Here is a 16,538-nt window from a genome sequence, read left to right on the forward strand (position 1 = left end):
CAAAAACCAACCAATCATTATATATATATATATATATATATATATATATATATATATATATATATATATATATATATATATATATATATATACAAAGAAAGAGCAGAAATGAGGAAAATCGTATGCCTTAAACCACTAGCCTAGGTCTAAAACAGATCCTTTGTTCGATAAAATGCATGCCCATTGGCTGATAGGAAAGTGCGCGGTGGATACTAAAAAGCTGATTGGCTAACTAAAATCCTCAACATATATAAAAACGAGAAACAACCACAGAATTTGCGCATAAGCCTGACGCATCCTATAGTGGATGAAACGCCGAATATTCAGTGTAGCTTAATCGCCATATATATTTTATAAATTACTATATTTATACATAAATATATATTTATATATATATATATAAATATATATATATATATTTATATATATATATATTTATATATATATTTATATATATTTATATATATATTTATATTTATGTATATATATATATTTATATATCTATTTATATTTATATATATATATATATATATATATATATATATATTTATACATATATTTTGTATATATATATATATATATTTATACATATATATATATATATGTGTGTGTGTGTGTGTGTGTATAGCCTTTGAAGTTTTTAACCTTTAAAACTATACAAAAAATATTTTTATCATTCGTTAGAAAACCATCTAGTCAGTAAATAATTTAATCACCTGCAATCAATGCATCACCTCGCTCTTGAATTTACTATAATATCAATAATTTATTTTTTAAGAGATCATCAGTTGTTTACCATGAAAAACTGTTTCGGGGATTTAAAAATAAAACAGTATATTACATCATGGCTCCCCAGCCGTGTTGATCAAACACCACCACCCTTAATCTTATGAAGAAGACATGTTACAAACATTTGATCCAACTTCATATTCTGAAATACAATTACTAACCTTTTATTAATATAAAAATGACTTTCTTACCTGTGCGATTCACCAATTTCCACATTTAAAATGGATAGATTTTAACATGTTTTAATTTATTAGTCTTGTATTTATAAGATTAGGATTAATCCATTTAACTACTTATCACCCCCACTATGATTAGTATTTAGCATATTTACATTCTTTTTTTTAATTAGATATATAAATGTTATATATATATATATATATATATATAACATTTATATATATATATATATATATATATAAATATAATGTATATATATAGCATAATCACGTTGACATACCGATTACCGTCAGATCAGTGGGGTTAAGCAACGTCGAGACTGGCTAGTACCAGATGGGTGGCCATTTGGGAATTCTAAGTGCTATATGTACTTTCCGCTTATCTCGGCATTGTTTACAGTTGTCCTGAACCGCCACTTGCAATTCGTATTCAGCAATGTCGACTCAGAAGAATTGTGGTTGGAGATTGCACAAATCTTGCGACAAAAAATTCATCCGCAGACAGCATTACAGTGGGTATTCATCGTCTGTCAAGACTGAAGGAAGCCATTTGTTTGTTACGTATTATATATATATATATATATATATATATATATATATATATATACGAGCAAACAGTTAATAAAACATGTTAAATAACACTTTGAAATGTGTTAAAAACATATTTAATCTGAAAAAGAAAACGCTAGATAAGTTGATAGTCCTTACTCCGTGGAGTTTCGAAGAAATACTGTCCTTCGCATCAGAGGGTAGGAATTAGCAAACTGCGGGATCGGATTTTGCGTGCAGAAGTATTTGATGAAACAACAAGTCAAAGATCTTACTTGATAACAAAAAAAAGTGAAGCAGAGGGAATATGGTGAAGAAAAAAGTTATTACACATGAATGGATAGTATGGTAGAAGATAAATAATCCAGTGACGGTAAAATCCGAATATATAACTTCAAGAATGTTAATTGAATTTCCATTTGCACAAGTAAAATCCAAGGAAATACCGTAATTGGAAGAAGATTGCCCATAATAATCCAAAGGCAGAAATCCATGGAATAATTCACAAAAATGTGTACAAGGAAAAAAGGAAAAAATTCCAATAATATTAATAAAAGAAAAATAAGATATGCTTTTCACTCTACTGCCGAGACATGAATATAAATAAGAAAGATCAGGGAAGAAAAAGAGGGGGAAAATGGTGATAGAGTTAAATATAAATAGAGAAACAAATGTCAAAATGACCAGGACAGGAAATAATGTATTTTATTATATATATATATATATATATATATATATATATATATATATATATATATATATATATATACATATATATATTATATATTTTTCCTTTAAAAAACTACATGTGCTCAATTGTTATAAATTCTTTAACAAAGTAACGGTCTACATGTGTTCATCAAATTATTGTTTTAAAATCCTTAATATTTTTTTTTTATCTTTGTCGTCAGATGTAATGTTAGAAAATGCATCAGCTCGCGAGTATCAACAAATAAATAGAACACAATACAGGTGTTTAATATATTCAACCCGTTTATTCACGGAGTAAAACTGGCTCGTCCGCTTTTTATGCGATTATATATATATATATATATATATATATATATATATATATATATATATATATATATATATATATAGCCGTTCAGGAATAGATAACCCTAATGGTTCCATATCTTTTTAATTTTAAACATTACAATCTCTTGCCCTCGTCTAGGCTTATTTATTGAGTTGAACATTCTCTACCAAACATCGGTGGGAAAATGGCTGGATCCTTCTATCACTGCTGATGCAATTTTAAAAAATTCTTTTGACTCTCGAGTGTGTATTCGTTGATATCTTATATGCTTTTATATAAGTGATGCGATGCGGTTCTCTGTTGATTAACTGTGTCTGATATATACTCGAGACTCAAAACAATGACAAGAATACGCTGTTGTCATAGCCCAAGTTATTAATGCCTGTCGGTGGTTAATATATAAGTGCGATATAAAAGCTCTATAGGGATTTAGTGGAGGGGACTGCAAAAGACCCGCTGGTGGAGCGGCTACATCTGTCGAGGGGGGAAGTTCTCTCGCTGTGGAGTTGGGCGCCTGCCAGTAGCTATATAAACAATGCAGAGTTTTCACTTACGTCCGGCTAGTCCGGGACGCGCTGCAACTCTTTGGCGAACTAGCCAGGAATGATTGGGATAGGGATTACTACTATCCCCCGTGCCCACGCTGCAATGAAGAAGAGGAGGAGACGAGAGAACACACGTTCTTTCTTTGCAGTGGGGTGCGGAGTCTCTGAGAGTATGTCGAAAGGGTAACGGCTCGCATCGATCCGGAGCGGTCGGTGCCACTTGATTTGGCGTACGTAGTCGACAATGTGGATCCGCCGTTTGACAGGGAGAAACGGGCGGTGTTTCTAGCGATCCTAGCGCACCTAGCGGTGGCTAGGTTAGTGACGTGGGTTTCACGTCTGGACATTGTCTATAGGGAGCAATCTGTTTCTGATCACGATCTGGTTGTTCGTTTTAAGCATCAACTTAGAACGAAAATCAGATGTGATTGGAAAAGATTGCACCACATCGACTTTGATAGGAGATGGGTGCACAACACTAGTTTGTGCATCCGACGAGGCGCTAGATTTCAGTTCGTGTTTCCACCCTAGTGGTATTGGTCCTAGGGTGCTGAGGTTTCTTTTTTCTCGGAACCCAGCCCAATCAAGACAAGTAATATAAGGTTTACCTTATAATGTTGGGTAGGTTTAAGGCTAGATAGGTACGTAACCACCAAGAGTGGATAGCTTGTGCTTTTTATAGGGCCTAGATTAGGGTAGTATGCGTGTGGATCCTATTCCCATAGCTTTTTATTTTTTGATAGATTTGCACTAGGAGAGCTTACAAAGATGCCCAAAAGTCCACTTGTTTTATTTTGTCCCAGGGCTATTTCGCCCATTACGTACTTTATATTGGAAGACGCCATCCATCCCTATTATCCCCGACCCTAATTTATTTTTCATACATGTCCCTAGTTCCTCCACTCCCCTTTAGGGAACGACCTGCTTGCTTTCACCCTTTCGCCCCCGGGGGAAGAGGACCGGAAGACAGTGGGCGTTTCATACGACAGACCAACCATTAGGTAGGGAGGGGCCCCTTACTAACCCGCCCCCATAGGCATTTTGTTAATTTGTTTTCTTTTTCTTTCTTTTTGGGTATATTCTAGTTTGCCCCCCTCCCCATCATCTCACCCTCATTAAAAAAATACCCTTTAGTTTGTAAATATATTCTTCTTTTAAGTTACTTGTAAATATTGTTATATGTTTTTTATTCTTTTTTCTTCACAGTGAAATATGTATGCAAGCAATGTAGGTAAGATTTGTCAGACTGTCAGTACTATATGAGGGTCATTTGAACAAGAGCAATAAAACATTTTTAAAAAGAAAAGTGAACGCAGTTCGATTAATACTGAAACATTTATATTTTATATTGAATAAAGTTCAGTTTCAGTTTTATCAGTATTAAATTGTATATTGCTTTAAAATTACTTAATTTTACATAGGTAATATTTATATTTTATATAGAATAAAGTTCAATTACCTATGTAAAATTAAGTAATTTTAAAGCAATATACAATTTAATACTGATAAAACTGAATTATGAAGTTAGGAAACAAAGAATTAAAAAACATATTACACACCAACGATGAATAATTTTAAAAGTGAAAACCATCGCTAAATAATTTTAAGAATGAAAACAAACGATAAATGTTCTCATTTTGCGTGTTCATTTCACAACGTTTTATCATCGAATTTTGACTTCTTTATTACATCCTCAGGCCGAAAATGATGCTTACATACCTAAAAACCTAATTTAAGAAAACATCCATACCATAATGTAAACTATTGCTAAAATCTAAGAAAAGACAGTAAACAAACATTTACAATAATAATAATCACAGTGTAGTATCTGTTCTGATGCTACACTTCATTTGTTCTGTCCTCGGTTAGTTGAGGAGAAATCCTTCATGACCAAGACAATTTTTATTTTATTTTTGTTCCTATCCAGTGTGACCCTTTTTGGGAGCTAAATTCTCCCACATTAAAAACCGACCTTGTGTCTGACTGTGCCCTCGTGGGGAGGCAAGTAAATAAATTAAAAAAATATATTTTTGACAAATATTCTCATTTAAAAATTATTTGTTTATAATTCTAAAAAGAAACCATCAATTTTAATATATAACGCTCAGTCACAGCTACTTTCATTAATAGCCACGCACGAGGTGAATCATTTTCAAACCGACTTTAGTAAAAAAAAATATAGACCTTTCAAATATTTGGACATACTCAATGAAAGATTTTATTTAGTATTAAAAAAAACATTCTCGTGTAAAAATTATTTGTTTATAATTTTAAAACCGAAAACAAAATTAAATTAAATTTTCAACCTTCCTGATAGATTTTTAGCCTTATAAGAAAATAAACAGTTAAAAATATCAACATATTTGCTGTATTAGCAATAAATAGTATTGTTTCTTTAATTTATATTAACAATGTTATCAAACGTTATGAAAGTACTTTAATTTATATTAACAATGTTATCAAACGTTATGAAATTACTTTAATTTATATTAACTTGTTTGGTGTTTCGTCCTCATCTGAGAGACATCCCTGACCAAAATGCTTGGCCAGCTGGGTGACTGATGTTGTTCTGCTGGCTCATGTCTCTTGATGTTCATATACTATTGAGAGGGTGTCATTCTGGGAGCTTCTCAGATACTGACCGGTGCTCACAATAGTTGCCCTATGTTGATGATTGATCTCTGAGAGTCTCAAACCTCCTTCTCCTCTGGGCAAATACAGCCTTGGTAGACACTGACTTCTATATATTATTTTATGAAGCGTTAGTAGTTTCTGTGTCTTTACTTTATTTTTATTGGTGAGCTGGGTTTTGCATATTTTCCTCACCCGGCGTACATATTCTTTACTAATCTTCTCCCTCATTTTGGCATGTTGTATGTTCTCATTTTCCTCAATGCCAAGGTACTTGTAAGGCTCGTGCTCTTCTAGATCCCTGATGTCGATGTTTTCATGAAGCTGCATATTTTCTGTGTGGGTCTTCTTTCCAGCTCTGAGTGTACATTTGGCACATTTATCCAGGCCAAACTTCATTCCGATGTAAATGGAGAATGTGTGTACTACCTGCAGAAGGTGGTGCAGATCAGTGTCAGAGCTAGCATACAGCTTAAGATCATCCATGAAGAGCAGAAGAGTAAGGGAGATAAGCTATCACCTTGGAATATTCCCCTTTTGATTTTTACTATGTTTTGTCCCCACATCCTTTACCTTATGGTAGTCTTCTTCTGCGGTCTTCAGAGCCTCATGTTTAATGATATTTACTTCTGCTTGTGGGATATATCTCCCCATCTCTGAGATGAGGCATCGCAGGTTGTGTAACGATGTGTCCTTTTTTTCTGCTGGGAGATCCGAGGCTTTTACTCTCTTGGTGAGTATCTCTCCTGCACTGCGTCCCCATTTCTCCAACCTTCAGTAGTGGTAGCAGTGCAGAAGGACCTTCTGTTCAACAGACCATGACTGGGTTTTTATCCCCCTTCTGTTTCTTTTGGGGTCTGTCAAGCGAGATGTAGGAAGGACGCTTGGTCCATCTTTGTCATGGACTGGTTGATGTCCTTGTGTGACCTCTGAGATGATTGGTGTACCACTTTTTGGTGCAAGAAGGTTCACACCATTTCCTTCCTCTTCCTTCCTGGTGAGGAGCCCTTTTTATCCTGGGCGTTCAGTTTGAATTCCATTTATTTGACATTTTTCATAGTTGTTCCTCATTGTCTATGGCTTCTTATTTCTTATTCAAAGCTTCTCTCTACCTACTTTACATAAGCTGAGAGGGTGCCTGCATCCACAACCACGGGGACGCACTGGATGGTCGGAGGAAGGCGGCACACCAGTGTGAGTTCTCATATGTCTTACTAAGTCTGATTTTCGACAAAAAGAAGCTCCACACACTTTGCAAGTATGTAGCTTTTTCCTTTTTTTTTACTTTTGTTAGTTTGGAGAGATCAAGGGGCTCCTTCCTGGGGCTAACACTTGATTCTATTATAATTTAAATTTATATCGGAGGGCTCTTTTAAGAATAGACACTGTTCCCTTTATGGCTGCTATCTGTATTTCCTTGTAGTTTCTCCAGTGTGAGTAATCTTATGGCTGACTAAGACATATTTTTGAGTAAAAAAAGATCTACACACTTCACAAGTATGTGGCTTTTCCCCAGTGTGACTTTGCATATGTCTGACTAACTCTGATTTTCAAATAAAAAGAAGATCCACACACTTCACAAGTATAGGGCTCTTCCCCAGGGTGAGTTCTTAAATGTGATACTGAATCTAGTTTTTCAATACTAAAATATCCACAGTCTTCGCAAGTATGTAGCTTCTCCATTTCTTTTTTTTTTATTTTACTTCAGTAATATATCAAGGGGCTCCCTCCTGGAGCTAACACTTGATTCTCTTATGATTTAAATTTATATCCGAGGGCTCTTTTAAGAATAGATGTTGTTCTCTTTATGGCTGCTATTTGTATCTCGTTACAGCTTGGTCTTCCAGGGATTGCTTCTAAGTATTTCTGAAGGTTCTTTTGTATTAAACCAGTTGCTCCTATTACAACCGGTATAATGTTTATTTCTTTCAGAGGCCATCTCGTTTTTAGATAATTTTTTAGGTCCTGATATTTTGTTATCTTTTCCCATTCAACCCTATTAAGTTACATCTCGCCACAGATCTTACAATGGACGTACTTACATACTTTATGGTGACGAACAGTGTAAAGGCCATCTGCCAATAAGATTGGGCATGCGGAAATTAGATGGTTTGGGCTCTCAATTGCTGAGTGGCAAAACCGGCATTGGCCATTTGCTTGTAGGCCCGCCAGTCTGAGTTCTAACATGTCTGACTAACCCTGATTTTTTTTAGAAAAAGAAGATCCACACGCTTCAGAAGTATGTGGCTTTTCATTTTTTGTTTTATTTTACTTCAGTCGAAGTAAATAAAGGGGCCAACAACCTGGGGATAACACTTGAAGTCTATATGAGATACATAGATATTCGAATGTTCCATTTAAGTTCTTAATCTCTCAAACACTGAGTCAGTAAAGACGTTGAGAACATAATTTTCCTCTCCCCAATTAACCAGTGTGAATTCTCATATGTCTGAATATTTCTGATTTTCTAGAAGAAGAATATCCACACACTTCACACATATGTGGCTTTTCCCCAGTGTGAGTTGCCTCATGTCTCACTAAATTTGATTTTTTAGAAAAAGAAAATTCGCACACTTTACAAGCATGTGGCTTTTCCCCAGTATGAGTAATCTTATGACTGACTAAGCTTGATTTTCGAGAAAAAGAAGATCCACACACTTCACAGGTATGTGGCTTTTCCCCAGTGTGAGTTATCATATGTGTGACTAAGTGTGATTTTTGAGAAAAAGAAGATCTACAAACTTTACAAATATGTGGCTTTTCCCCAGTGTGAGTTATCATATGTATGACTAAGCCTGATTTCTGAGAAAAAGAAGACCCACACACCTCACAAGTATGTGGCTTTTCCCCAGTGTGATTTCTCATATGTAAAACTAAGCCTGATTTTCGAGAAAAAGAAGCTCCACACACTTCACAAGTATGTGGCTTTTCCCCAGTGTGAGTTCTAATATGTGATACTAAATCGGATTTTTCAATACAAGAATATCCACACACTTCACAAGTATGTGGTTTTTCCCCAGTGTGAGTTCGCATATGTCTGACTAACTCTGATCTTCGACAAAAAGAAGATCCACACACTTCACAAGAATGTGGCTTTTCCCCAGTGTGAGTTCTCAAATGTGATACTAAATCTGATTTTGCAGAATAAGAATATCCACACACTTCACATGTATGTGGCTTTTCCCCAGTGTGAGTTCTAATATGTGTGACTAAGTAGGATTTTGTAGAAAAAGAAGATCCGCAAACTTCACAAATATATGGCTTTTCCCCAGTGTGAGTTCTCATATGAATGACTAAGCCTGATTTCTGAGAAAAAGAATACCCACACACCTCACAACTATGTGGCTTTTCCCCAGTGTGACTTCTAATATGTCTCACTAAAGACAAATATGTTGCTTTACCCTTTCTTTTCATTTTTCCCCCAGTGTGAGTTCTCATATGTCTGAATATATCTGATTTTCTAGAAGAATATCGACACACTTCGCAAATATATGGTTTTTCCCTAGTGCGAGTTATCTTATCTTAAGCTAAGACTGATTTACTTGAAAAAGATTCACACATTTCACAGATATGTGGTTTTTACTCATATGTTTCACTAAATTTGATTTTTCGGAACAGGAATATCCACACAGTACAAACAAATGGCGCTTTTCCCCAATGTGAGTTCTCATATGTATGACTAAGTATTTATTTTGTAGGACGAGAATATCCACACACCTCAACAGTATATGGCTTTTCTGGAATGTTAATTATCATGTGCATTACTATCTGTTATTTTCAGAAGTGGCTTTCCCTTTTTTAGTTTTTTTTCCTTTGAAGATTGTAACGCTGGGTATGGGGCAGCCAAACCACCTGCCAACATTGGCGTGTTTTTTATTGAAATAAACCAAGAGCTCTTTTTAGTATTCTCATTGTTCCCTTAAGTGTAATTGTCTAGAGTTCTCATATATTTCACTTATAATGATTTTTCACAAGAATACCTGCACTCTTCTAACTTATAATGATTTTTCACAAGAATACCTTCACTCTTCTTACTTATAATGATTTTTTCACAAGAATACCTACACTCTTCTTACTTATAATGATTTTTCACAAGAATACCTGCACTCTTCTTACTTATAATGATTTTTCACAAGAATACCTGCACTCTTCTTACTTTTAATGATTTTTCACAAGAATACCTGCACTCTTCTTACTTATAATGATTTTTCACAAGAATACCTACACTCTTCTTACTTATAATGATTTTTCACAAGAATACCTACACTCTTCTTACTTATAATGATTTTTCACAAGAATACCTACACTCTTCTGACTTATAATGATTTTTCACAAGAATACCTGCACTCTTCTTACATATAATGATTCTTCACAAGAATACCTGCACTCTTCTTACATATAATGATTCTTCACAAGAATGTGGCTTTTCACCATTGTACATTCGCATGTGATTTACTAACGTTGATTTTTTTCATTGACATTTGTTTAGTAAAACAAGAATGTCTTCACACTTCATAAGAATTTCTCAAGTGTTAAATGTTTAACAAAATTTGATGCTTTAGAACAAGAATTTCAACAAACTTTACAAAACAATTACAATTTACATGAATGTCGCATTTTTCTAGTGTGAATTCAACAATGTTTTACACACATTAGGGAAACATTAATTTCATCTTTATTGCAATTTTATTATTAAACTTGAAGATAAGAAGCTTTTAAGATACCAAATATTTACCCACACCTTTATATATTTAAACCGAGTGATCTTTGCAAATTGCTACATCAAAGAATTTAGCTTTTATAAGGTATTAGTTTTCTTTCACAAAATATTTCTTAGTTCTATAATTTTCGAGTGTTGTAGAAAATACCGTCTTCTTACAACGATATAGTTTTATTTTTATAATTTTTTTGTTAGTGTTATAGTTTCTAGTGATGTACAAAGTATTGTCTCTTAAAACCACATACTTTTCTTTCTACAAAATTTTCTTACCGCTATAAAACTATAGAGCTGTAAAAATATTGTCTTACTTCTATAAAACTATAGTGCAATATAAATATTGTCTTAGTGCTATAAAACTATAGTGCTGTAAAATAATGTCTTCTTAAAGCCACATACTTTTCTTTCTACAAAATCTTTCTTAGTTTAATACTTTCGAGTGTTGTAAAAAATATTGTCTTCTTAAAGCCACATACTTTTCTTTCTACAGAATTTTTCTTAGTTTAATAGTTTCGAGTGTTGTAAAAAATATTATCTTCTTAAAACCACATACTTTTCTTTCTACAAAATCTTTCTTATTGCTATATTTTCGGGTGTTGTAAAAATATTGTCTTCTTAAAACCACATACTTTTCTTTCTACAAAATCTTTCTTATTGCTATATTTTCGGGTGTTGTAAAAATATTGTCTTCTTAAAACCACATACTTTTCTTTCTACAAAATCTTTCTTATTGCTATATTTTCGAGTGTTGTAAAAAATATTGTTTTCTTAAAGCCACATACTTTTCTTTCTACAAAATGTTTCTTATTGCTATATTTTCGGGTGCTGTAAAAATATTGTCTTCTTAAACTCACATACTTTTCTGCAATTTGATCTCTTATTTCCTTTTGTCACTATTCAACAAAGATATTTTACCTTTTCGGGTGCTGTAAAAAATATTGTCTTCTTAAAGAAGAACACACACTTTTCTTCTACAAATGTTTTATAAGTTTTATAGTTTCTGATGCTGTAAAAATATTGTCTTCTTAAAGAAGAAAACACACTTTTCTTCAATTTGATATTTGATGACCTTTTGTCTCTATTCAGCAAAAATATATTACCTTTAAGATGTGTTATGTTTTCACCAATGTTTCACAAAATTCATTACAAAGTATAATCTTGCAGCAGATGTCGGTGTACTCTTTCAAATGAAGTAATAATTGTTCAATGGATGATGCTTAGGAAAATGAGACTCCATTAAAATAGAATAATAGCGTCCAATCAGGAACATCTGCAAAATTAAATGAAATTCAATATTTTTAATATTTGTATTCAAATATTAGTATTATGTTTGTTTATTGTTATTAATATTATTAGATTGAATTCAATATCTAGATTAATTTAATCTAAAAAAAGTTATACGAGACACTTTACGAAAATAAACAGATATTTTCTAACTTGACACAGATCCACTTCATACATGTGTTATTTCAAGATATAGTCCTGTTGAAATTATAGCATTTTTTTATGACGAGCATTTCAGCCATGCAATGCCCGGGTGTTTGGAGATGTAAGTTAAGCAAAAAAAAAGTTAATTTTTAAAAACTTTGACTCCTATTATGACCCATTAACATTTATTGTTTTTGGCTCAAATCAAGTTATTAAGTTATATACATGTCAAAGGAACCTGTATCAAAATTTTCAAGTGTTTAAACCACAAATTGGCGGAGTTTGGTAGAGTTCTCAAACCCAAAATTGGTTTGGTAGAGTTCTCAAAGGTTAAATCGTTGAATTTTGACCCCTTAACAGCCAAATTACTGGCTGGAAAAGGATTACAAAGATTTTCCCAAATCTCAGTACCTTGTATATCAAATTTCGAGTCTGTAGACTGAAAATTGACAGAGTTACTGCGTATGGAAATGTACACAGACAGACACGTTCACTTTTCTAGATACACAGATGTAAATCAAAATGAGAAGAAAAACATATATTACAATATAAATGGCAATGATTGATGAGAATCTACACAGACAGACACGTTCACTTTTCTAGATACACAGCTGTAAATCAAAATGAGAAGAAAAACATATATTACAATATGAATGGCAATGATTGATGAGAATACAGTTGGGAGATTCGAAGTTCGTATCTGTCCTGGTTACCACCTGACGAAGGCCAGAGGAATAGTTGGCCGAAAGGTTGTGAAACAATAACTAATAAAGATGAGGATAATAGTCCGCAAAAAATAAATTAATATAAATAATACTCATCTCAAGAATGAATTCCAATTAAAATAATAATAAGTGTGTAGCAAATTTGATACAATTGTGAAATTGATATTATTTTCCTAGGGTAATAATTACATGTTTGGAATTTTACAAATCAATGTTTGACCTATGTCATTTCCTTTCATATATTCATTCATATATGTTCCTTTTTTACAATATATTTTATTGTGTAACGTCTATTAATCTATGTTATTTCCTTTCATATATTCATATATGTTCTTTTTTACAATATGTTTTATTGTGTAACGTCTATCAAACTATGTTATTTCCTTTCATATATTCATATCTTCTGTTTATAATATGTTTTATTGTGTAACGTCTATTAATCACTAATCTATGTACATAAACTAAACATTTTTAAACTTATGTTCTGCTTATTCAATAAAAACTTGCAAATATTTTAATCTTATTCAATAAAAATACTCTAAATCCACCAAAAGAGTTTTAATTGTTTACAACCTTTGTATTACTGCATAAAAATTTTCTTTTATATTTCCCAGAAAATACTTAAAGCAAACTTTCAAAAATTAAAAGCTTACAAGTGATAAGAAAAAAATGTTAATTTTGAAACGTTCAAATTAATAGAACTTGCATTTATTAGTTGAACACAAAAATTACGTTATAATTCCATTTTCTAGTATTTGTAATTCTTTGATATTTTGAGACAGAAGACTAGAACGATAGACGAAATTGCAAAACATACGTCATTGATGAGTTTATTGCAAACTAAAGTTAATTAAAACACTTAAAATAGACTTTTCTTAAATATAACTCAATCCCTACATATAGTCCCATTATATTTTGTTAAATATATATTTTCTTAGATTGAAGTATAAAAAACCGTGTAACAACTATAGACAAAAAATAGTTAATTATAAATAATTCTAATAAATTTACACCCATATAATTCAATATTTACATATTAAATCCAGTATATCACCAGCTAATTGAGTTTCAGTTACAGAAATGGCAGAAACATTGTAGAAATATTTAAAGGCCAACATCTTTTCTTTGATTATTTTTAGGAAAATCTAGTTGTAGAAATTTTGTAATTTTTATTAAACGAAAACTGCGATTTACTTGATGTTGGTATTATTAATGTGTTGATCGGTAAAAAAGCCGCTGTAACCTTTTTTTCATATTTTCATTTTTGTTTTATTAAAGAAAAAAAATAATTTCGTATCGTCACATTCAATCTCTTATAAAGTCGTAAAAAATGTAGAAAAAACTTGCGCAGCTTACAACTATTGTCGCATTTTCATTTTTAGTAATGTTAAAAACTAAAGGTTGATGTTATTAATATTATAAGGTTTGTAACAGTAATAAAAAAAAGTTGCCGCAGCTTTAAAAATGTAATTTTTGTTTTATTAGAGTCTCATTCTTGGAAGCTTTTAAAGTTAAAGACTAATTTCTTAATAACCTTTCCATAACATTTACTTTTTAATTCAGTATTAAAAAAATCGTGAAAAATATTAAATAATTTTACCCCCTGTCTTTCCAAGCTTATAACTACTCGAAAAATGTAATTAAATTTTTTTATCAATTAAAGTAGCAAGGACCACAAACAACGTGGTGTAAAAAAAATGAAAAAAGATTTTAAACTTCGGACTTTACAGGTAAATTGCAAAAAAAACACTACTTTTTTGTTTTAAATTTGAATATATTATTTATTGATCTTTTATCTTCAATTTGTGATATATAACACTTTGGTGATTAAATTAATTATTTACTTTTTAAAAGACATTTCAAAATGGGGGCGTGAATTAATTGAACCCCCTGTCTTTCCAAGCTTATAACTACTCGAAAAATGTAATGCAAACCCTATTTTTTTTTTCAATTAAAGGAGCAAGGACCAAAGTCTTATTAAAAAAAAATAACAAATAAAAACAAACAACGTGGTTAAAAAATAAAAAGGTTTTAAACTTCGGAATTTACAGGTAAATTTCTAAAAAAATATTTTTTGTTTTAAATTTGAATATATTATTTATTGATCTTTTATCTTCACTTTGTGATATATGAAACCTTGGTGATTAAACTAATTATTTACTTTTTAATAGACATTTGAAAATGGGAGGCGTGAATTAAAAAAAACGTTTGTTTAAAATATTATATTCGGTTTATTGCAAAGAGCATAACATTTCACATTATTAAACTATTACATACTATTACATACATTACTATACAGAATGATATTTTATGATACATTTTGTTTATTAAATTGTTACATGAAAATACAGAATGATATTTTATGGTATGTTTTGTTTATTAAATTGTTACATGAAAATACAGAATGATATTTTATGGCATTTTTGTTCATTAAATTGCTACATGAAAATACAGAATTATATTTTATGGTATAGTTGGTTTATTAAATTATTACATGAAAATACAAAATGATATTCTATGGTATATTTTTTTATTAAATTGTTACATGAAAATACAAAATGATATTTTATAGTACGTTTTTTTATTAAATTGTCACATGAAAATACAGAATGATATTTTATGGTATGTTTTGTTTATTAAATTGTCACATGAAAATACAGAATGATATTTCATGGTATGTTTTGTTTATTAAATTGCTACATGAAAATACAGAATGATATTCTATGGTATGTTTTGTTTATTAAATTGTTACATGAAAATACAAATGATATTCTATGGTATATTTTGTTTATTAAATTATTACATGAAAATACAAAATGATTTTTTATGGTATGTTTTGTTTATTAAATTGTTACATGAAAATACAAAATGATATTTTATGGTATATTTTGTTTATTATATTGTTACATGAAAATACAGAATGATATTTTATGGTATATTTTGTTTATTATATTGTTACATGAAAATACAGAATGATATTTTATGGTATATTTTGTTTATTAAATTGTTACATGAAAATACAGAATGATATTTTATGGTATATTTTGTTTATTAAATTGTTACATGAAAATACAGAATGATATTTTATGGTATGTTTTGTTTATAAATTGTCACATGAAAATACAGAATGAAAAAAAAACTAAAGAAAGCAAGAGTGAATTCTCCTCTGCCACAAAAATATGAATCTTCGAACAAATACATGTCTTCTTAATCGTTAACTGGTCATTTAATGGGTGATCATTTTACGATAAATTTATATAGCAAAGCGATATCTTACTCTAAATCTGAAATAATAATTATATTTTAAAAAATTTCTTTGCGGATATTTTTAAGGTCATTGAAACTTATTAGCCAATAAAAGTAGATTTAGAATTTTGAAGTGATGGCCACTAAATGGGTGATCACATTCTTAAATATAAAATATTGGATACAATATTAATAATAATGCTAAATAAATGTATTCAATATTTTCTAAAAAAAATATTAAAACAATCAAAAACCGCAAAAGCAGTTTTTGCGCTAAGTTGTCTAACAATTCAACCATATTTGAATTCAATTATCGTGTTTACGATAAATATTATTATTTTCTAAGAAATCACATAAGTTTTACTAAAAATAAACAAATTTCTGATTTTTTTTTTAAATCTTAATGTCAGATTGAATAATATTTTCTTCGGAGATTTTTATTGATTGGAGATTTATATTTTTTTTTATTCACGTTTATTAAAATGGGTTTGTATTACTGTACACATAGATTCGAAAAAGTTGTCAAAAAACAAATATATAACAAATAAATGTTATCACAGGCAAGATAAGTTACTTTTCTACTTAACTGGATATATTTTTTGCGTTTTTATTCAATGTAACATATTTATTCAGCTCGAAAAACATAAAGTGTTTACCGATGTATTCGAAAATTCAAGATGGCGTCTCACACCC

This window comes from Euprymna scolopes, chromosome 46, assembly GCF_053919585.1.
Source record: "Euprymna scolopes isolate OS-2025 chromosome 46, ASM5391958v1, whole genome shotgun sequence".
Classification (NCBI taxonomy): domain Eukaryota; kingdom Metazoa; phylum Mollusca; class Cephalopoda; order Sepiida; family Sepiolidae; genus Euprymna; species Euprymna scolopes.